At 44.9% G+C, this 22,943-nt stretch overlaps 3 long non-coding RNA genes across 4 annotated transcripts in view; 2 read left to right on the top strand and 1 right to left on the bottom strand.

Annotated features, from left to right (window-relative positions):
• Positions 1-22,943, top strand: part of LOC135399318 (uncharacterized) — a 123,350-nt gene that overhangs the window by 9,332 nt on the left and 91,075 nt on the right. Inside the window, exon 3 of one of the 2 annotated variants that reach the window (XR_010424240.1) lies at positions 20,489-21,132. The exons of the other annotated variant lie outside the window; for it this stretch is intronic. This is a non-coding gene — a long non-coding RNA (uncharacterized LOC135399318). Of the gene's footprint in view, positions 1-20,488; positions 21,133-22,943 lie in introns of those variants that run through there. 2 annotated transcript variants of the gene reach the window in all.
• On the bottom strand, positions 2,761-5,393 carry LOC135397678 (uncharacterized). Its single transcript, XR_010423692.1, has 2 exons — positions 3,753-5,393; positions 2,761-3,419 (listed from the first exon to the last, which is right to left on the bottom strand). It is a non-coding gene; the product is annotated as an uncharacterized LOC135397678 (long non-coding RNA).
• LOC135399317 (uncharacterized) lies at positions 18,722-20,001 on the top strand. The gene is made up of 2 exons (XR_010424238.1): positions 18,722-19,522; positions 19,859-20,001. It is a non-coding gene; the product is annotated as an uncharacterized LOC135399317 (long non-coding RNA).

Here is a 22,943-nt window from a genome sequence, read left to right on the forward strand (position 1 = left end):
CGACGTAAAGCTACGAATTATTATTATTAAACTAAGATCGTTGCATGCAAGTCGTTAACACTGGCCATTACAGAACACGCAATCCCTGTGTGGCATCCCTGCACGGGTCCTGTTAAAGAGAACTTAACGGCATAACAAGCTAACACTCTGTGCAATCATCCCGAATGACACCGTTCTCTCCCTTGATTTGTTGAAAACGGGAGGTGTACGCCATTTTGTGACACTTATGGAATTATGTTAATTGTCACAAAAGGCCATTGTAATTGTGACTTTCCTCAAATCTGGAAGTGACGACGGCATCGTTCTGCACAACGGTTGGCCTTCAGCGTGCTATTTGGTGATGTGCGATTTTTAGGGTTCAGGTTTACAGTGATGGTAGAAGAGAGATGGAAGGTGATGTGTGTGTGTGTGTGGGTGGAGGTTTATCGTCGCGGAAGTGTTGCCTTGCTTGGCTTATTTCTTGTACATATTGTAGCGCCCTCCTATCCTTGGGGCTGACAGTATGTTGACAATAAATAAAAGTAGGGGTGTGCGAATATTCGAGTGCTCGAATTCGAATCGAATATCAATCACTCGGAGTATTCGATTCGGGAATCGAATACCCAATATTCGGTTTTCCGAATATTCGACTATTCGCCGAATATAAACGACACCTTCCGAAAGTGGGCTTCATCAGATGCTTCCCTGCATGAGGTGAAGCCTGCTCTACAAAGCTGAAGCCTGCTTTACGAAATTGCCAGTGCTGCAGGATCAACACAGACGGATTGTAGTTTAGCTTAATTAAGATAACGTTAGCCCAAGATCATTGTGAATACTTCGCCTGAGGAAATGGGAAGCGTTACACCCGTGTGCAGTTTAGAGCTGCCAGTGGGGGATTTCTTTAAAAAGTTAACTATTAAATAATGCCCACAGCCTAGGAACAAAGAGGGTGCCTTAAAGATGTCCCTCACGTCCTCATCACCTTCTTAGAAGCAACGGGGCTCCTGCGTGAACTCTGAACATTCATCATCATTCCCATGAAAGATGAAAGTCACTGAAAGGGTTAGCCAGGTGTAGGGACCGAACCCACACCTTCTGGATTACCGGTCCAGGGCTCTACCAATTGAGCTAAGCTAACACGCCTCTCCAGCGACTTTCGGGGTGCGTCATCTGAAGGGACGATAAACCAGCCACTCACTCTCACTCATCCTCCTTTCACTCTTACATTTTTGCTCACTCATACACACATTCATACAACGGAAATCGACGCTTTGTTTGTATCTGTCCCTTCTATCCCAAGCAGCAAAATGTACTGAAAGTCGGGTGCAATAGGGGTGGACGGGTAGGTGGAAGGCCTTGAACAGACTCGTGAAACTAAGGAACATCGATAAGACACATACCGTCCACCCCTATTGCACTCGACTTTCAGTACATTGTGCTGCTTGGGATGTTGTTCCAGCCTCAGAACATCAGTTTATCTCTTATCATTCACCATCTTCTCCCCCTCAAGCAGTGGGGTAGGGTGGCGCATCGGCGGCGAAACATCCCACTACATCATCATTACTTATTAGTCGTTGTTATTGTTGTTGTTGTCCCTCACGTTCAAAATTTTAGCAACGTAACTTTTCCAGGCGAGACATACTACACACTCCAGCAAAGAAGCTAAAAGACGTTCACGACAAAGCTGAGGCAGGACGCCAATTTGTTTGTTTCACAAGTGACCAATGGATGTTCAGAAGCAATTGCAGCCTCATCTGTGTAACATCCCACTGCCTGACATCAAATTTTGAAATCAAGATAATTACCCCAGTATGTACTCACCTCAAAAGCAGGGAACACTATCATGAAACATAAAAGAGCAGGGGCTTTCCACAGAAGAATTACATGCGTCTCTTGTGACGGTTAATGCCATAAAAATTACACTAAAGCCATGGGCTAGAAGTTGTATACTTTCAGTGCAAAAAGCATGTATTGTAAACTTTGCATGGCTATTCGATTCGGTATTCGACATTTTTTTCCTCCATTAGATTCATTTCATTTCATTTTATCTTCATTCATTCATTCAATATTCTATATTCGGATTCGCACACCCCTAAATAAAATTCTTAAAATCAGCGTGACATTCTCAGTGTTCACTGCTGTTTACACATGTGCGGGTAATTATTTCAAAGCCTAATCGAATACGAAGGGAATATACTTGTACCGCTAGACCGGATACACATGCTGCACATGTATCGACATGAACATGTGTAGGGCATGTATACGAGATGCATTCATAACCTTGGGTCAGATTGTGAAGTAGCGTTCATTTTGCTTCATGCCCTCACTTGTGCCGTTTCCGGCCTTACGTCTTTCTGTTACGTTTCCGTTACCATTTCTAGAGTTGCGTGTGGACACCACTTTCAGCTCTGTGGTTGATGCATGAGCGCTGCTTTAGAGTGCGTTCACACAACTACAAGTACTTTCGGTTCCGAATGAAATCGTGCATAGTCAGGAAAATTTGTAGAAACATGGCTGCATCCTGTATGTAATGTGATGCTCAGTTTCAGAGTCCAGGTAGTTGTGAGTAGTAATGGAACAACCCAAGATTTACACAGAAAATCCACGGCAAGTATTGCACATTTTACTTTAAATTATTTTAAAATTACTTTAAACTTTTTTAAAAAATTTAAATTTAAAAAATTTTTAAATTTGGCCAAATCTGACTCAGTGCAATACTTGTCGTGGATTTTCTATGTAAAACTCGGGTTGTAGGAAATAAAAAACTAGATAGAAAGGAAGCAGACAGTAGGAAATGATTTATTTGAAAATCAACGACGCCATCTTGAAGAAATCACGCCGGGGCGACTGGAGCACGACGGTTGCAGAGGCAGGTGGCACGCTAGTTCCAAGGCATCACACCAGATGGCGCCAGCATCGTAGCTCTATACGAGAAACACAGAGAACAAGAAAGTACTAGCGACACGTAAAAATGGCAACACTGCTCGACAAGTCTAAGCATGCCAGAGCGCGGGGAAAAGGCCTAACCGCTACTGCTAAACAGCACGGAGAAAACACTACACATTGGGGGAAAAGGCTTAAGGCAATCGACTAGGCCTAACCACAGCGTCACAACACTTCGCGGCTAACACAAGGCGGGAACCACACGATGGCAAACGTGCGTCAACAGGCTTGGACACCGCTAAACAAGTCTAAACATGCGAGAAAAGGCTTAACACGAGCACGGTAAAACAACGCGCAAACATCGGTAAATCACTCACCTTTTTCCCCGCTGCGACGGAGCGTCCGCTCTCGTCGACAGCCAGGGATCAAGTGACGACGGAGCGAACGACCGCACGTCTTCTCCCAACGAGAGCCAGAGGTGGACTGACGTAAGCGCCACTCTACGAGTGCTACGCATGCGCGCGCTCGTAGCGCCCTCTGCGCGCTCCTACCGCCACCTGCGAGGAGGAGGAGGAGGAGGAGGAGTGTCGTTGGGAGGAACCCGAGAGGTCTGCCTGCCTAATTAGGCGGCATGTTTCTCGGGAAGGGAAAGGTGGTGGAGAGGAGGAGAGGAAAGGGTGAAGTGGAAGACCGAGCGGAATCCGCTCGGGGGGAGGATAGCTGCGTCCATGGGCCGACTTCAGGGGAACTGTGCCGGCATACGCCTATTACACATCTGAGGGAAACCCAGGAAAAACCCCAGACGGCACAGCCGGCCCGCGGATTCGAACCGCGGACCTCCCAGTCTCCAAGCGCACGCGTTACCGCTGCGCCACCGGAGCTGGTGCCACCTGCGAGAGGCTAAGAGAGAAGAGCATTCCTGCGCCCCCTGCTGGCCGTTCTCATTGGTCCAGACATCATCCTATTGTCTCAGGGCTACACTGTTTTTTTTCCACTAATGCTCCTCTAGACAAGGTCAATCTGCAGTGAAGCCACGGTATGACGTCCTCATGCACCTGCGTGGCTCAAGGACGCGTGCGCTCTAGACAGGGGACCTATTATTTATTGAATCACTATCCCAAGGTTATTTCCTTTATTATTCTATAACGACTGCATAGGAAACTATTGCAGAAGAGCACCATGCATGAAAGCTGATCGTAGGAATTCCAAAGTCTTACTAAATGAGACTTGCAAAAGAACAAAATATCCCAACATGTAAACCCATCAACGGCTAATAAGAGGACTAGGCACTCAACAAATCAACGCGCGCAGAACTCAGGGCAGCACTATCGTCAAGACGACAATGTTCCTTGTCAAAAAAGACAAAATACAAAGCGTTAACAAAGGAAACCATGCATATCGGGGCATGTCAGGACACGTCAGGACAAATTCGCACGACTGTTGGGCAACAGAGGAAAACGAATACTTGAACAGAGTGAAAAGACGCTCACTATCATCGGACACGTACACTACATTTCCTCATTGTAAATCCGCTCGTCACAAAATCCACCTGCATCGTCGAACACCATTCACCAGTGACGAACCACACATCCGCACCCCATCAGAGGCAGACAGAACCCCACCTAAGTTACGCTCTTCTACTGACGATCAACGCAATTGCCAGGATCATAATTACCGTGTCTACATCCGCCAGTGTCCAAGAGAGAAGTGAATCCTTGCGTCCCCTGCAGGCCAGTCTCATTGGTCCAGACATCATCCTATTGTCTCAGGGCTACACAGTTTTTTTCCACTAATGCTCCTCTAGACAAGGTCAACCTGAAACAATAGTCTCTCGGTATGCGGTCATCATGCAGGTGCGTGGCTCAAGGACGCGTACGCTCTAGACAGGGCACCTGTTATTTATTGAATCACTATCCCTAGATTATTTCCTTTATTCTACTATAATGATTGCGTAGGGAACTATTGCAGAAAAACACCATAGACAAGAGGAGATTGTAGCATTTCATTCCCAAAGTCTTACTGTACAGGAAAAAAAAAAAAAAAAAGGTTCAGCAAGACATAAAGTCACACACCTGTCCCCCTCGCGGTTACTCTCTGAACTAAATGAATCGCAAAATTATTAAGAATTGCTCTACTCCCATTCAAGGCAGCACTATCGTCAAGAATATGCCTTGTACAAAAGGAAAAAAAACTACATGCAGAAGGAAAGCATGTCAGAACAAGCCCAGGCATGTCAGCACATGTCTGTCAGACAAGGGGGGAAAAAGCGAAAAGAAACAAAGAAGGAAACCAGCATCAAACTATTTCTTCTTATTCAAAAACAGTGCTCATCATAAATCTGCCCAGGACAATACACACTATTTTTCTATTGCCACACTTTTTTCCAGTAACGGTCAATGCATTGCTACAGACTGCGTGACGTCATCACATCCTGTCTGAAGAAGAAGACACCGGCAAAGACTCCTATTATTTATTGAATCGCAAGATTATTTCCTTTGTCCTACTCTTAATGACATTGATTCTCTCATTAAAATTTCACAAAATGCAGGAAAGCCAGAAAACCGCAGAGACTTCCCTTCGGTCTCTCTCTGATAAGGTTATGTGTATTGAGAGTGAGCTGGGAAAACTTCGTGATTTGTCATGTGATGTTGCCGCTGTTAAGACCTCAGTATCTGCCTTATCCTCTACGGTCACTAATATATCGACTCGTCTAAACGACCTTGAAGACCGCTCGCGTCGCAACAACCTGATATTCTTCGGGTTCTCTGATTCGGCAACGGAGTCATGGGCGGAATCTGAAGGGCTGATAACGACTGTCTGTTCGTCCCACCTGAAAGTAGATATCGCCTCACATGAAATTGAGCGTGCCCACCGGTTGGGTAGGTACACACCTGGGAAAAACCGCCCCATCATTGTTAAATTTGTATCAACCAAAATCAAGGATACCGTTATCAGGAAGAGTGGTGCGCTCCGTGAAACAGGCTTTTCTGTTTCTCAGGACTACTCTTTAGCTACACGACGTGCTAGATCAAAGCTTGTCGAATATGGACGATCCCTTAATCAGCCTTTCAGGCTTCGGTTCGATAAGTTGTTTTCTGGTGACAAGTGTTTTGCCTTTGACTTTAGTTGTGACTGCGTGCGGGAGGTTCAGATATAGCAATCTGTGAAAGAAGTTACACATGCTCCCCAACCGCCGCCACCTTCCAATCAAATATCCGTCTTAATTGCCAACATACGTAGTATTATGAATAAACAAGATAATTTACTTAGTGTTGTTAACGATTGTTGTTGTGACATCATTCTCCTAACTGAGACATGGTTAACCCCAGAAATTTGTAATCATGAAATTTCTTCTTTACACCCAAACTTTGTGCTTTACCGCCATGATCGTGTTAATCGTCTTGGCGGCGGTGTCCTCATCGCTGTTAGGCAGGGATTGCAGTGTTCACCTATTCATGTTGAATCTTCTTTAGAAATGTCTTGGGTTAAGTTAAGGTTAGAACATGTCGATCTGCTTGTGGGCCTGTTTTACAGGCCGCCAGATTCTGTGAATTTTGTGTCTTTATTCACCGATGCTTTGTCGATACTTGTACCCAACCACCCTAAAGCAAAGATTTGTGTAACCGGTGATTTCAATTTCCCGGGTATAAACTGGGCGATTCCTTGTGGTTCCTCTTCTGAGGAATCTAGTTTTGTTGATGTTTGCACTACTTTTGGTTTGACACAGCTAGTTTCTGAGCCTACTCGTGTTTCATCGACCACTGCCACCATTCTTGACTTGCTACTTGTCAATGACCCTTCGATCGTTGGTCCTCTTTCCTTCCCTTTGTATCTGAGTGACCACTTAGCTATTCATGTGCCACTCCGTTTGTACCGCCCAGCCAGGAAGCAGCTTCGTAAGACGATAAGACTCTATGACAAAGCCGATTTTGAAAGAATAAATTACGAATTATTTAATTATTATTCATTCTTTTTGACCGGTGGTTGTGAGCGTTCGGTCGAGGATAACTGGCTGCTTTTTCGCAACAAGATAAACGAGCTGACTGATAGATACGTTCCATCTGTTGTAATAAGAACATCTTCCACAGCTCCATGGTATTCCAATCGTCTCAAGAAACTTCACAATAAAAAAAAGCGCCTCTACAGGCAAGCTAGACGTTCTGGTACAGTTTTTGCGTACGCAAATTATCGTTTGAGTTCACACGAATACCTTAGGGCCATTCGCCAGGCAAAACGTGACTTCTATTCAACGCAACTGACCTCTATGCTGTCGAGCAATCCTCGTAAATTTTGGAAAACCATGAATCCATCTTCACGGGAAGCCATTTGCCTAACTTATCCCGATGGTTCCAAAATGTCTGACGCTAATTGTGCAGCCGCTTTCAATGAAGCTTTTGTCAGTGTTTTCTTACACGATACGCGTCAAAGTTTCCCCCGGACTCCCACATCCACTGGATATTTAAATCCCATGCCCAAAATCGAGGTATCTCGCGCCGGGGTACTTAATCTTATTGATTGCTTGAAATTATCTCACTCCTGTGGACCAGACTTCATTAACTCCAAGGTACTCAAAAACACCAAACAACCTTCGTCACTTTTTTTGTCGTTCATTTTTACGCAATGTCTCGAATATGGCTACGTGCCTCAGGACTGGCGACAGGGCAAGGTCGTTCCAATTTTTAAGAGCGGTGATAAGTCATCGCCTCTTAATTATCGCCCGATCTCTCTGACTAGTATTCCCTGCAAAATCCTCGAACACATTATCTACTCGGCTATCTCATCTCATCTCGAACTGAACAATTTCTTTTTTGCTGAACAGCACGGTTTTCGCAAGGGTTTCTCTTGTGAAACCCAACTGTCGCTATTCACTTTTGATATTAGCTCTAACATGGACAGAGGTATCCAAACCGATGCCATTTTTCTTGACTTTAAAAAGGCTTTCGATTCTGTTTCTCATTCTGGCCTCATCTACAAGCTTTCGTTACTAAACCTTGATCCCCACGTGTACAACTGGATTGTGTGTTACCTCTCTAATCGAACACAGGCTACCATTGTGAATGATTCCCTTTCTGACTTCCTTCCTGTTACTTCAGGCGTCCCACAGGGATCTGTCCTCGGGCCCCTGCTATTTCTTATTTTCATTAATGATCTCCCGCATTCCATCTCATCCTCTATCAGGCTCTTCGCTGACGACTGTCTATTGTACCGCCCCATACTGTCATCCTCTGACCAAGTAGCACTCCAGCAGGACCTTGTGGCTCTCTTTAACTGGTGTGTTACTTGGGGTCTTCCTCTTAATGCTTCCAAGTGTTGTTATATTCCCTTTTCACGGTCTAGGTCACCGCTAACACATCAGTATCACATAGGCCAGGATGTCATCCGTGAGTCTCATACTTACAAGTACTTGCGGCTTCATTTCTCCTCAAACCTCTCTTGGTCAGATCATATTCATACCATTGTTCGCGATGCAAATCGCAAACTTGGTTTCATCCGTCGCCACCTTAAACTTGCTCCACCTGAAGTGAAACGTCTTGCATACAAAACACTAGTCAGGCCGAAGTTGGAATATGCATGTAGTATCTGGGATCCTTACCAGTCAACACTTGTGGACCTTCTTGAATCCTTACAGAATCGGTCAGCTCGCTTTATTTTATCAGACTATTCTTTTCCGTCCAGTATTACATCTTTAAAGGCCTCTATCAATCTTCCTCCTCTTGCACACCGTAGGAAATACTTTTGTCTGTGTTTATTCCACAAATTCTACTACACCACAACCATCCGTCCAGGGTACATCACTATGGCCCACTACATCTCCTCTAGGATCGATCATGCCCATAAAATCGACCACATTCCATGTCGTACATCTCATTTCCAATTTTCTTTCTTCCCCAAAACCATCAGTGCTTGGAACGACCTTCCCCAGTCTATCGTAGCTAACTCCGACTTTTCAGTTTTTCGCAGCCAGCTAGCTGCTAGTTTTGGTGTCTAATTTCATTATCATCGCATCTGTTTTCTTAACGTTTTCACATAAGTGTTTTTTTTTGTTTGTTTTTTTGCAAAGTGTTCAATTGCTTCTGTTCTGATGATCTGTTCTGATGATTCTGATCTGTTCTGTTCTGTTCTGACTTGCTGATGTAACCCCCCCCCCCCTCACTCAACGCTCCCCGAGGGCACGTGAGGTATTCTCATAAATAATAAAAAAAAATTCAACAAAAAGCACCCCGCATATTAACGATTTTCACCCCAAAGGCTCATCATGGTCATTAGAATTACAGTAAACTGCCACTGCTCTTTTAAAATAATAAGTGAGACCACTCAACATCACCTCCAGGCTTATGTAATACATGACCCTTTCTATGCTCATACATTCGTTGTCTGAGGCTACACCTGCGAGCAAAAAAGGCGCGGAAGCCGGGTGGGCAAAGTTCCATTCGCGCATTGCGAGCAAAAAGGCGCGAAAGCACAAGACAGAACGCCTTTACGGGAACACGATGGCATTCCTATACTATATTAATGATTATTGCATTGCAGTTTAGAAAAACTACAACTAAACTATAATTTTAGGAGCCCAACTTTCTATGGAAACTATAATTGCCCTATTACTTGGATCGCTACTAATGAAGCGCTCCAATTTTTTCTCTCTTCCCATTTCAGCCTTGTCATGCAGGGAAGCAGACTCATATCCAAAATAATTAATTTACACTGAGGGTGCCGTGCTTCAGGAATTCCTATCCTGCGCTCAGATGCAAGCATTTCTTCACGGATACCTTTAACAGCTGACTTCCTCAACATATCGAACACCCAACAAAATCAAACAAACAATCAGAGAAACCCTCTTCTCAGCTGCACCATGCGACTTTCTTCTGCGTAAAATCGGTGATTTGAAGAAGAGAGCAGCGAAAAATTGCGCGCGCTTGTGCTCGACCTGAAGCATATGCCAATAAACCAAGAAAAAGGCACTCATGTCTGGTATCTGATAGTGCCACATACACAGACGCATTGTCGCAAAGAAAGCACAGGACACGGATACACAAATTTCCTTAGGTGAGCAGGGAAAAGGCTTAAGACCACAGGTCACGACACATCGCCACGCGGCTAGCACAACATGACACCAACAAGATACTAGCAGCGGGAAGAACTGCAACACTGCTAAACAAGTCCAGACATGCCACGATGGCGTCACAAATCAGGAAGAAAAAAAAAGAAAAAAGCACACGCACGCACGCACGCACAGAGGACAACGCATTAAACACACGGAGCGCTCAGGAATAATCGTAGCGTCACCGCACATCGCTACGAAGCTAAACGTCTAACACAAGACGACACCAACAAGATATTAGCGAAGGGTAAAAATTGCAACACTACCGAACAAGTCCAGACATGCGACATCGCATACAAAACACTGCTCATCGGGGAAAAGGCCTAAGCCTGCGGCGGATCATCATAGAGCGTACACAACTTCATTTTTTCTATTTTGCGTAAACTAAACGCGGTCTGCTTGGAAAACGACGTACAAATTTTCTTAAGGAGCAGAGAAATATTTCTACTCCGTGCTCAGATACCAGCATTTCTGCTCAAAAACCTGCAAAATTAAACACTGCTTACTTCGTCAAGATATCGAACAAAATCAAACAAACAACTCCACTTCCACTGGTAGAACACTATTCAGCTTTTACGCAGGAGGCTTTCTTCTACATAAAAAGTAGAGAAAATAAGAAAAGAGCAGCGAAATATTACACGCACATTTGCTTGACTTAAAAAACCTGAAGCATATGCCAATAAACCAAGAAAAAGACACTCATGTCTGGTATCTGATAGTGCCACATACACAGACGCATTGCCCTTGCGTAAAGAAAGCACAGGACAGGGATACACAAATTTCCTTAGGTGAGCAGGGAAAAGGCTGAAGACCTCAGGTCACCACACATCGCCACGCGGCTAGCACAACATGACAGCAACAAGATACTAGCAGCGGGAAGAACTGCAACACTGCTAAACAAGTCCAGACATGCCACGATGACGTCACAAATCAGGAGAAAAAAAAAGCACACGCATGCACGCACAGAGGACAACGCATTAAACACACGGAGCGCTCAGGAATAATCGTAGCGTTACCGCACATCGCTACGAAGCTCAACGTCTAACACAAGACGACGACAACAACAAGATATTAACGAAGGGTAAAAATTGCAACACTGAACAAGTCCAGACATGCGACATCGCATACAAAACACTGCTCATCGGGGAAAAGGCCTAAGCCTGCGGCGGATCATCATAGAGCATACACAACTTCATTTTTCTATTTTGCGTAAACTAAACGCGGTCTGCTTGGAAAACGACGTACAAATTTTCTTAGGGAGCAGAGAAATATAGAAATTTGTACTCCGTGCTCAGATACCAGCATTTCTGCTCAAAAACCTGCAAAATTAAGCTCTGCTTACTTCGTTAAGATATCGAACAAAATCAAACAAACAACCCCACTTCCACTGGTAGAACACTATTCAGCTTTTACGTAGGAGGCTTTCTTCTACATAAAAAGTAGAGAAAATAAGAAAAGAGCAGCGAAATATTACACGCACTTTTGCTCGCATAGCTATAAGAGAAAAAAATAAATAAAATAACGACGCACACGCTAATAAACTGTGACAAAGACACCCATTTCTGCTATCAGATAATTATTGCATAATGCTAAATACTCATTTGCATTGGCCCTGCGTGAAGAAACCACAGGACAGGGATACACAATCTATCTTAAGCGAGCACGGAAAGTCACTTCTACTCGAACAGCTTAATACCATAAAGTCTGAATTTTTGCAAAGAAAATAAAGCCTGAACAGCGCTACGAAGGTGACAGACACATACTAACAAACAAACAAACACTTCTTCGAGTCTGTATTATCTTTTAAAAAATAACGAAAGCACACATAAAAAAAAATCAAATCGGCTAGGTAGCCTTCCAGACGTTGTGCCTTAAAGTTGGCTGCACGCAATGTGCGGAAGCATGCTGTGAAGCCAACTTGCGGTTTTGCTGGATGCACATGAAGTCCGATTCCAATTGGAAATCGCGCTAAGGACGTGCCAAACGTGGAATTTTCGCAAGATTAATCCCAATACCTGGAATTCTATTCATTTTAGCGGGAATGCTGGCGCTTGTGCTCCATTATTCGAAATTTTCGAATATTCGAATTTCTCGATTATCAAATTTTCGAATACGAATAGGGTTCGAATATCAACAATATTCGAACAATATTCGAAAGTTCGAATATTCGCACACCTCTAGTGAATACTGACACTCAACGATATATAACAAAAAACAAACAAATTCCATTCTCATGAACTCTCCTCTGCCGAGCGGCTTTCTCCTGCTCTACCTGGATGCTGACTTTTTCCCCCCTCACCTACATTCTGAGTAAAAACAGTGACAGAAGAAAAGAACCGCGAAAAATTACACGCATTTGTGTCACAGGACAGGGATACACAAATTTCCTTAAGTGAGCAGGGAAAAGGCTTAAGTCGGTACCGCTCAGGAATAATCGGAGAATCACCGCGTATCGCTACGCGGCTAGCGCTTGAACAGCGCTACGAACGTGACAGATACATACTAACAAACAAACAAACAACAGCAGGACCGGCGTCGGGCACTCATAAAATACCCTGGCCAAAACAAAGACTTCGCCAGGTTCGCGAGGCAATTCCATTAAAAACGCTCGTCCTATCCTACAGATAGCAATGCAAACGCGACTGCCCTTATTTTTTAAACCACTATTTCACGCAATAGTACATAAATGTATCACTCGTGCCACACGAAAAGGCAAACACTTACTTGTCAAGTGGGGTCCCAGCGCGTGCGCGCGCGCACACACACAGGCACACACACACACACTAACATTTTCACACTCACAAACACAAAGTCTATTTTCACAACCACATAAATCCATATTATTCCTCAGGTCAATAATTATCCTGCCATCGTCAAAAGACGGCACAGACATGTATGCTTACGCAAGACAATCGGTCCTCGTTCCGGATGTAATAGGATATCGTCACTCGGCCGGCGCGAACCAATAAAGAAAGAAAGGAATGCATGTTCGCTATACGAAGAAAACGGTGCCGTGCTTCTACGCAGCGATCATTATACAGACGCGTAAATGTGAACATCATTCGCTACACACTGTAGCTCTCATCATTTTTAAACCAAACCGTGTTCATAGGTCTTCACTAAATAGGTGAGCCGATAATGACTCCAAATAAAATAAAATAAAATAATCATTCCAGCATCGCTGGCTGCAAGCTTGGGTACCCAACAGAGCAGCGCGCTCCTATCAACACGCCTTGGGCTGACCTTACACACCCGAAGCCTTTTCTGAATGCATTCTGCCGGCGCTGGAATAAAAGATTTATCGCGAGGGTACTACGATGTCAGCTCTGTTGCTGTTTAAGTGATAAAACAGTGCGCTTACTCGGGCAATCGCGCGCGTCCAAACCGCGAGAACGGGTCCGCGTTGCGCTCGCGCCGCGGGGAATCGCACGCGTCGCGAGTCCAAACCGCGAGACCGGGCCCGCGCGCGCGCTTCGCGGTTCGGGCGCACTGTTTTATCACTTAAACAGCAACAGAGCTGACATCGTAGTACCCTCGCGATAAATCTTTTATTCCAGCGCCGGCAGAATGCATTCAGAAAAGGCTTCGGGTGTGTAAGGTCAGCCCAAGGCGTGTTGATAGGAGCGCGCTGCTCTGTTGGGTACCCAAGCTTGCAGCCAGCGATGCTGGAATGATTATTTTATTTTATTTTATTTGGAGTCATTATCGGCTCACCTATTTAGTGAAGACCTATGAACACGGTTTGGTTTAAAAATGATGAGAGCTACAGTGTGTAGCGAATGATGTTCACATTTACGCGTCTGTATAATGATCGCTGCGTAGAAGCACGGCACCGTTTTCTTCGTATAGCGAACATGCATTCCTTTCTTTCTTTATTGGTTCGCGCCGGCCGAGTGACGATATCCTATTACATCCGGAACGAGGACCGATTGTCTTGCGTAAGCATACATGTCTGTGCCGTCTTTTGACGATGGCAGGATAATTATTGACCTGAGGAATAATATGGATTTATGTGGTTGTGAAAATAGACTTTGTGTTTGTGAGTGTGAAAATGTTAGTGTGTGTGTGTGTGCCTGTGTGTGTGCGCGCGCGCACGCGCTGGGACCCCACTTGACAAGTAAGTGTTTGCCTTTTCGTGTGGCACGAGTGATACATTTATGTACTATTGCGTGAAATAGTGGTTTAAAAAATAAGGGCAGTCGCGTTTGCATTGCTATCTGTAGGATAGGACGAGCGTTTTTAATGGAATTGCCTCGCGAACCTGGCGAAGTCTTTGTTTTGGCCAGGGTATTTTATGAGTGCCCGACGCCGGTCCTGCTGTTGTTTGTTTGTTTGTTAGTATGTATCTGTCACGTTCGTAGCGCTGTTCAAGCGCTAGCCGCGTAGCGATACGCGGTGATTCTCCGATTATTCCTGAGCGGTACCGACTTAAGCCTTTTCCCTGCTCACTTAAGGAAATTTGTGTATCCCTGTCCTGTGACACAAATGCGTGTAATTTTTCGCGGTTCTTTTCTTCTGTCACTGTTTTTACTCAGAATGTAGGTGAGGGGGGAAAAAGTCAGCATCCAGGTAGAGCAGGAGAAAGCCGCTCGGCAGAGGAGAGTTCATGAGAATGGAATTTGTTTGTTTTTTGTTATATATCGTTGAGTGTCAGTATTCACTAGAGGTGTGCGAATATTCGAACTTTCGAATATTGTTCGAATATTGTTGATATTCGAACCCTATTCGTATTCGAAAATTTGATAATCGAGAAATTCGAATATTCGAAAATTTCGAATAATGGAGCACAAGCGCCAGCATTCCCGCTAAAATGAATAGAATTCCAGGTATTGGGATTAATCTTGCGAAAATTCCACGTTTGGCACGTCCTTAGCGCGATTTCCAATTGGAATCGGACTTCATGTGCATCCAGCAAAACCGCAAGTTGGCTTCACAGCATGCTTCCGCACATTGCGTGCAGCCAACTTTAAGGCACAACGTCTGGAAGGCTACCTAGCCGATTTGATTTTTTTTTATGTGTGCTTTCGTTATTTTTTAAAAGATAATACAGACTCGAAGAAGTGTTTGTTTGTTTGTTAGTATGTGTCTGTCACCTTCGTAGCGCTGTTCAGGCTTTATTTTCTTTGCAAAAATTCAGACTTTATGGTATTAAGCTGTTCGAGTAGAAGTGACTTTCCGTGCTCGCTTAAGATAGATTGTGTATCCCTGTCCTGTGGTTTCTTCACGCAGGGCCAATGCAAATGAGTATTTAGCATTATGCAATAATTATCTGATAGCAGAAATGGGTGTCTTTGTCACAGTTTATTAGCGTGTGCGTCGTTATTTTATTTATTTTTTTCTCTTATAGCTATGCGAGCAAAAGTGCGTGTAATATTTCGCTGCTCTTTTCTTATTTTCTCTACTTTTTATGTAGAAGAAAGCCTCCTACGTAAAAGCTGAATAGTGTTCTACCAGTGGAAGTGGGGTTGTTTGTTTGATTTTGTTCGATATCTTAACGAAGTAAGCAGAGCTTAATTTTGCAGGTTTTTGAGCAGAAATGCTGGTATCTGAGCACGGAGTACAAATTTCTATATTTCTCTGCTCCCTAAGAAAATTTGTACGTCGTTTTCCAAGCAGACCGCGTTTAGTTTACGCAAAATAGAAAAATGAAGTTGTGTATGCTCTATGATGATCCGCCGCAGGCTTAGGCCTTTTCCCCGATGAGCAGTGTTTTGTATGCGATGTCGCATGTCTGGACTTGTTCAGTGTTGCAATTTTTACCCTTCGTTAATATCTTGTTGTTGTCGTCGTCTTGTGTTAGACGTTGAGCTTCGTAGCGATGTGCGGTAACGCTACGATTATTCCTGAGCGCTCCGTGTGTTTAATGCGTTGTCCTCTGTGCGTGCATGCGTGTGCTTTTTTTTTCTCCTGATTTGTGACGTCATCGTGGCATGTCTGGACTTGTTTAGCAGTGTTGCAGTTCTTCCCGCTGCTAGTATCTTGTTGCTGTCATGTTGTGCTAGCCGCGTGGCGATGTGTGGTGACCTGAGGTCTTCAGCCTTTTCCCTGCTCACCTAAGGAAATTTGTGTATCCCTGTCCTGTGCTTTCTTTACGCAAGGGCAATGCGTCTGTGTATGTGGCACTATCAGATACCAGACATGAGTGTCTTTTTCTTGGTTTATTGGCATATGCTTCAGGTTTTTTAAGTCAAGCAAATGTGCGTGTAATATTTCGCTGCTCTTTTCTTATTTTCTCTACTTTTTATGTAGAAGAAAGCCTCCTGCGTAAAAGCTGAATAGTGTTCTACCAGTGGAAGTGGAGTTGTTTGTTTGATTTTGTTCGATATCTTGACGAAGTAAGCAGTGTTTAATTTTGCAGGTTTTTGAGCAGAAATGCTGGTATCTGAGCACGGAGTAGAAATATTTCTCTGCTCCTTAAGAAAATTTGTACGTCGTTTTCCAAGCAGACCGCGTTTAGTTTACGCAAAATAGAAAAAATGAAGTTGTGTACGCTCTATGATGATCCGCCGCAGGCTTAGGCCTTTTCCCCGATGAGCAGTGTTTTGTATGCGATGTCGCATGTCTGGACTTGTTCGGTAGTGTTGCAATTTTTACCCTTCGCTAATATCTTGTTGGTGTCGTCTTGTGTTAGACGTTTAGCTTCGTAGCGATGTGCGGTGACGCTACGATTATTCCTGAGCGCTCCGTGTGTTTAATGCGTTGTCCTCTGTGCGTGCGTGCGTGCGTGTGCTTTTTTTTCTTTTTGCTTTTTTTTTCTTCCTGATTTGTGACGCCATCGTGGCATGTCTGGACTTGTTTAGCAGTGTAGCAGTTCTTCCCGCTGCTAGTATCTTGTTGGTGTCATGTTGTGCTAGCCGCGTGGCGATGTGTCGTGACCTGTGGTCTTAAGCCTTTTCCCTGCTCACCTAAGGAAATTTGTGTATCCGTGTCCTGTGCTTTCTTTGCGACAATGCGTCTGTGTATGTGGCACTATCAGATACCAGACATGAGTGCCTTTTTCTTGGTTTATTGGCATATGCTTCAGGTCGAGCACAAGCGCGCGCAATTTTTCGCTGCTCTCTTCTTCAAATCACCGATTTTACGCAGAAGAAAGTCGCATGGTGCAGCTGAGAAGAGGGTTTCTCTGATTGTTTGTTTGATTTTGTTGGGTGTTCGATATGTTGAGGAAGTCAGCTGTTAAAGGTATCCGTGAAGAAATGCTTGCATCTGAGCGCAGGATAGGAATTCCTGAAGCACGGCACCCTCAGTGTAAATTAATTATTTTGGATATGAGTCTGCTTCCCTGCATGACAAGGCTGAAATGGGAAGAGAGAAAAAATTGGAGCGCTTCATTAGTAGCGATCCAAGTAATAGGGCAATTATAGTTTCCATAGAAAGTTGGGCTCCTAAAATTATAGTTTAGTTGTAGTTTTTCTAAACTGCAATGCAATAATCATTAATATAGTATAGGAATGCCATCGTGTTCCCGTAAAGGCGTTCTGTCTTGTGCTTTCGCGCCTTTTTGCTCGCAATGCGCGAATGGAACTTTGCCCACCCGGCTTCCGCGCCTTTTTTGCTCGCAGGTGTAGCCTCAGACAACGAATGTATGAGCATAGAAAGGGTCATGTATTACATAAGCCTGGAGGTGATGTTGAGTGGTCTCACTTATTATTTTAAAAGAGCAGTGGCAGTTTACTGTAATTCTAATGACCATGATGAGCCTTTGGGGTGAAAATCGTTAATATGCGGGGTGCTTTTTGTTGAATTTTAATGAGAGAATCAATGTCATTAAGAGTAGGACAAAGGAAATAATCTTGCGATTCAATAAATAATAGGAGTCTTTGCCGGTGTCTTCTTCTTCAGACAGGATGTGATGACGTCACGCAGTCTGTAGCAATGCATTGACCGTTACTGGAAAAAAGTGTGGCAATAGAAAAATAGTGTGTATTGTCCTGGGCAGATTTATGATGAGCACTGTTTTTGAATAAGAAGAAATAGTTTGATGCTGGTTTCCTTCTTTGTTTCTTTTCGCTTTTTCCCCCCTTGTCTGACAAACATGTGCTGACATGCCTGGGCTTGTTCTGACATGCTTTCCTTCTGCATGTAGTTTTTTTTCCTTTTGTACAAGGCATATTCTTGACGATAGTGCTGCCTTGAATGGGAGTAGAGCAATTCTTAATAATTTTGCGATTCATTTAGTTCAGAGAGTAACCGCGAGGGGGACAGGTGTGTGACTTTATGTCTTGCTGAACCTTTTTTTTTTTCCTGTACAGTAAGACTTTGGGAATGAAATGCTACAATCTCCTCTTGTCTATGGTGTTTTTCTGCAATAGTTCCCTACGCAATCATTATAGTAGAATAAAGGAAATAATCTAGGGATAGTGATTCAATAAATAACAGGTGCCCTGTCTAGAGCGTACGCGTCCTTGAGCCACGCACCTGCATGATGACCGCATACCGAGAGACTATTGTTTCAGGTTGACCTTGTCTAGAGGAGCATTAGTGGAAAAAAAACTGTGTAGCCCTGAGACAATAGGATGATGTCTGGACCAATGAGACTGGCCTGCAGGGGACGCAAGGATTCACTTCTCTCTTGGACACTGGCGGATGTAGACACGGTAATTATGATCCTGGCAATTGCGTTGATCGTCAGTAGAAGAGCGTAGCTTAGGTGGGGTTCTGTCTGCCTCTGATGGGGTGCGGATGTGTGGTTCGTCACTGGTGAATGGTGTTCGACGATGCAGGTGGATTTTGTGACGAGCGGATTTACAATGAGGAATGTAGTGTACGTGTCCGATGATAGTGAGCGTCTTTTCACTCTGTTCAAGTGTTCGTTTTCCTCTGTTGCCCAACAGTCGTGCGAATTTGTCCTGACGTGTCCTGACATGCCCCGATATGCATGGTTTCCTTTGTTAACGCTTTGTATTTTGTCTTTTTTGACAAGGAACATTGTCGTCTTGACGATAGTGCTGCCCTGAGTTCTGCGCGCGTTGATTTGTTGAGTGCCTAGTCCTCTTATTAGCCGTTGATGGGTTTACATGTTGGGATATTTTGTTCTTTTGCAAGTCTCATTTAGTAAGACTTTGGAATTCCTACGATCAGCTTTCATGCATGGTGCTCTTCTGCAATAGTTTCCTATGCAATCGTTATAGAATAATAAAGGAAATAACCTTGGGATAGTGATTCAATAAATAATAGGTCCCCTGTCTAGAGCGCACGCGTCCTTGAGCCACGCAGGTGCATGAGGACGTCATACCGTGGCTTCACTGCAGATTGACCTTGTCTAGAGGAGCATTAGTGGAAAAAAAACAGTGTAGCCCTGAGACAATAGGATGATGTCTGGACCAATGAGAACGGCCAGCAGGGGGCGCAGGAATGCTCTTCTCTCTTAGCCTCTCGCAGGTGGCGGTAGGAGCGCGCAGAGGGCGCTACGAGCGCGCGCATGCGTAGCACCCGTAGAGTGGCGCTTACGTCAGTCCACCTCTGGCTCTCGTTGGGAGAAGACGTGCGGTCGTTCGCTCCGTCGTCACTTGATCCCTGGCTGTCGACGAGAGCGGACGCTCCGTCGCAGCGGGGAAAAAGGTGAGTGATTTACCGATGTTTGCGCGTTGTTTTACCGTGCTCGTGTTAAGCCTTTTCTCGCATATTTAGACTTGTTTAGCGGTGTCCAAGCCTGTTGACGCACGTTTGCCATCGTGTGGTTCCCGCCTTGTGTTAGCCGCGAAGTGTTGTGACGCTGTGGTTAGACCTAGTCGATTGCCTTAAGCCTTTTCCCCCAATGTGTAGTGTTTTCTCCGTGCTGTTTAGCAGTAGCGGTTAGGCCTTTTCCCCCCGCTCTGGCATGCTTAGACTTGTCGAGCAGTGTTGCCATTTTTACGTGTCGCTAGTACTTTCTTGTTCTCTGTGTTTCTCGTATAGAGCTACGATGCTGGCGCCATCTGGTGTGATGCCTTGGAACTAGCGTGCCACCTGCCTCTGCAACCGTCGTGCTCCAGTCGCCCCGGCGTGATTTCTTCAAGATGGCGTCGTTGATTTTCAAATAAATCATTTCCTACTGTCTGCTTCCTTTCTATCTAGTTTTTTATTTCCTACAACCCGAGTTTTACATAGAAAATCCACGACAAGTATTGCACTGAGTCAGATTTGGCCAAATTTAAAAATTTTTTAAATTTAAATTTTTTAAAAAAAATTTAAAGTAATTTTAAAATAATTTAAAGTAAAATGTGCAATACTTGCCGTGGATTTTCTGTGTAAATCTTGGGTTGTTCCATTACTACTGTTGTGCACTCTTAAAACACAATTTCACCACATAGCACGTTGAAGGCTAACCACTGCACCTAATGATACCCCTACCATCCCTGATTTGTGCGCTGGTCGTTTTGTGACAATTACCATAACAATACAGGTGTCGCAAAAAGACGTATGCCTTGATGGTTGATTAGGAGCATGTTGTGCGGTGAAGTTCTATTTTAAGAGTGCAGGGTAGATCGAAGAGATTTTACTGAAGGCTTCACATTTCATTCGTTGTTTGCCGTTGTCTCGTTATAGGAACTACCTATGACCTGCTTCTCACTATCCCATCAAGTCCGCTGAACTCAGCCAAAGGATCTTTCCACTTGGAAGATATGACCTCGTACAGAATCCCGTGCATTCTAATTGTAACATCCGTTGTCTTCTGGCCAGCACAGTCACAGCTATCGTCAATATTCAACGCGCTCTTTGGCGCTAACAACGATGACACGCTAGTCGATTGCTCGCCTATGTCCAACACGGTGTTATTAAGGAACCGTACCCTTTGTCCCTTTGACTACGTCGTGCACTCAGACCCACTGAGATATCCAAAGGATCTGGTTGTTGCCCGATGCCGTTGTCCAGGCTCATCTTGCTCCACTACTGGTACTTTTCACTGTACCGAACTGCAGTACCCTATAAGGGTACACTACAATGTGAAAGGCAAATGGGTGCCCGGCCAAATGTCTGTCGCTGCAGGTTGTGTTTGTGCCTTGCCTTACAGTGCTCCAGCTGTCAATGGGGAGTACAGAATTGTGAGCTACACGACAAACTTGACAGGTAACAAATTGTGGTCTAAGTACGGCACGAAAAAGTCTAACCCGATATTAGCTTTGTAGATAGGAAAAATGGGGCGGCTTGACTTCCTGTTAGAATTGTACACGCAGAACAATAAAATTGATACGCACATTATCTAAACATACCAATCTACAATGCTGGCTGCAACGGCAATGCCCAACTCATCCTATGTACTTGATGGAATTTCTTCAGAGTACCACTTTATGGACTTGTTTTCTTGTGCTTTCTTGTAATCTTTCTTCTGACGGTGAAGTCGTACGACCGAAGTGCAATCGCCACAATCCATACAAGGCCCCACCGGCGTTCTTTCAGTGCTTTGCTACAATGTCCTTCTCTTATTGGATGCCATGCAGCACTCTATAGACAGCTTTTATGAATACGTATGGCTTGAGGTGCTTCATTTTGTGAACCTACCGTGCAGCAGGCAGGTTGTACTCATGTATACAAGGGCCGAGACTGAACCGCCTACAGATGAAGATATGTAGCGTAGCATCGAATCTACTCACAGGGAGGGTCTTTGTAAGCAAGGATTGAGACACGCTGTCACCAAGAAAAATTACGAACAACTTAATTTTAGAGATGATGTTTGCAGAGTGCATAGTGCATAAAAATCTCGTTTCCTTGTCTTCATTATTAATTTCAAGCGAAAGGCTGACTCAAGAAATTCCCTGCATGACTTATATCCTTCCAGTTCTTATTTATTTGTCACCCTACACACACACACATATAAATGGGATAATTATGTGCTGGGTCATTCTCCGCCGTTATGGCGGTACACTGCCCCATTGCGTTTGTGTAAGGGATGAGAAAGCGATGATGATGGAGAGGTGTCTTATTCGAATTCGTCCATTAGTCCAGCGCTGGAGAGGAACTCTGCAACAGCTCGTAGGCCTTGCATCAGACGTGAGGGTCCGGCCATGCCTCGAAAATTTTGGCTAAGTCGTACTGGCGTTGATCGACGCGCTGGAAAGCAGTTTCCATGAGGGCGCGCTCGCGATCGTACTGCCCGCGATGGAGGTCACCGCGCACACCATGCGTGGAACAGAGTATAGACGCGCCGACACCGAGGAGGCGTTTGAAAGCCGGCGGTAAAAGAATGCGGCATTCGGCGAGAGAGAGTGAGGGACAGCGAGGTCAACGGAGTAAAGCAGAGAGTGGGTGGTGATGTCACGTTGCCATTGAGACTGCATCTTGGGGTCAATGAGGCTTGAGACGAGGCCTCGGCGATCCCCCCGAGACAAGATGATGGGGACACGCCGGGTGTACTGGTGCGCTGCTGCGGCTGTTCGATGTGCGTCCTCGTTTCCGCTGATGCCCACATGACCCGGGATCCACTGGAAGATGATAGACTGGCCCTGTGCGCTTGCTTTCTTGTATACTTGCAGGATTTCAATGACCACAGGACTGAGGAAGCCGCGAAGTCCCATAGTTGCCACACACTGCAGCGCAGATCCGGAATCTGTAAAAACGACTCAGGAGCGAACGGGGCTGTCGGTAAGTTTCCGCAGGGCGAAAAGAATGGCATAAAGCTCAGCGCATGTTGAAGATGTTTTATGTGAGAGATGATGGCTATCTGAAGTTGACTCGGAGGGAATGACAAAGGCAGACGACGAACTTCCCCTCGTGGTTCAGCCGTCCGTGAAAACTGCGGTGGAAGTCTCATAACACGAGCTCATCATATCGAGAGTGAGCTGCTTCGTCACGCATGCAGCAACGTTGCCTTTCTTCCCTGTTAGCCCAGGCACCGAGAGGGAGATGCAAGGTGTCGGAAAAGTCCAAAGAGGAGTGCTGGGAGCTGTGGGTGTGACCACAAAGTCAGGTATGCTATAGTCTTCAGCTGAGAGACACATAGATGTACGCTGTTGTGCTTGCGTCTCCGGAGCTTCATAACTAGCGGATGCCGCCGATGGTGAGC

This window comes from Ornithodoros turicata, chromosome 6 (genome assembly GCF_037126465.1).
Source record: "Ornithodoros turicata isolate Travis chromosome 6, ASM3712646v1, whole genome shotgun sequence".
NCBI classification, from domain to species: Eukaryota; Metazoa; Arthropoda; class Arachnida; order Ixodida; family Argasidae; genus Ornithodoros; species Ornithodoros turicata.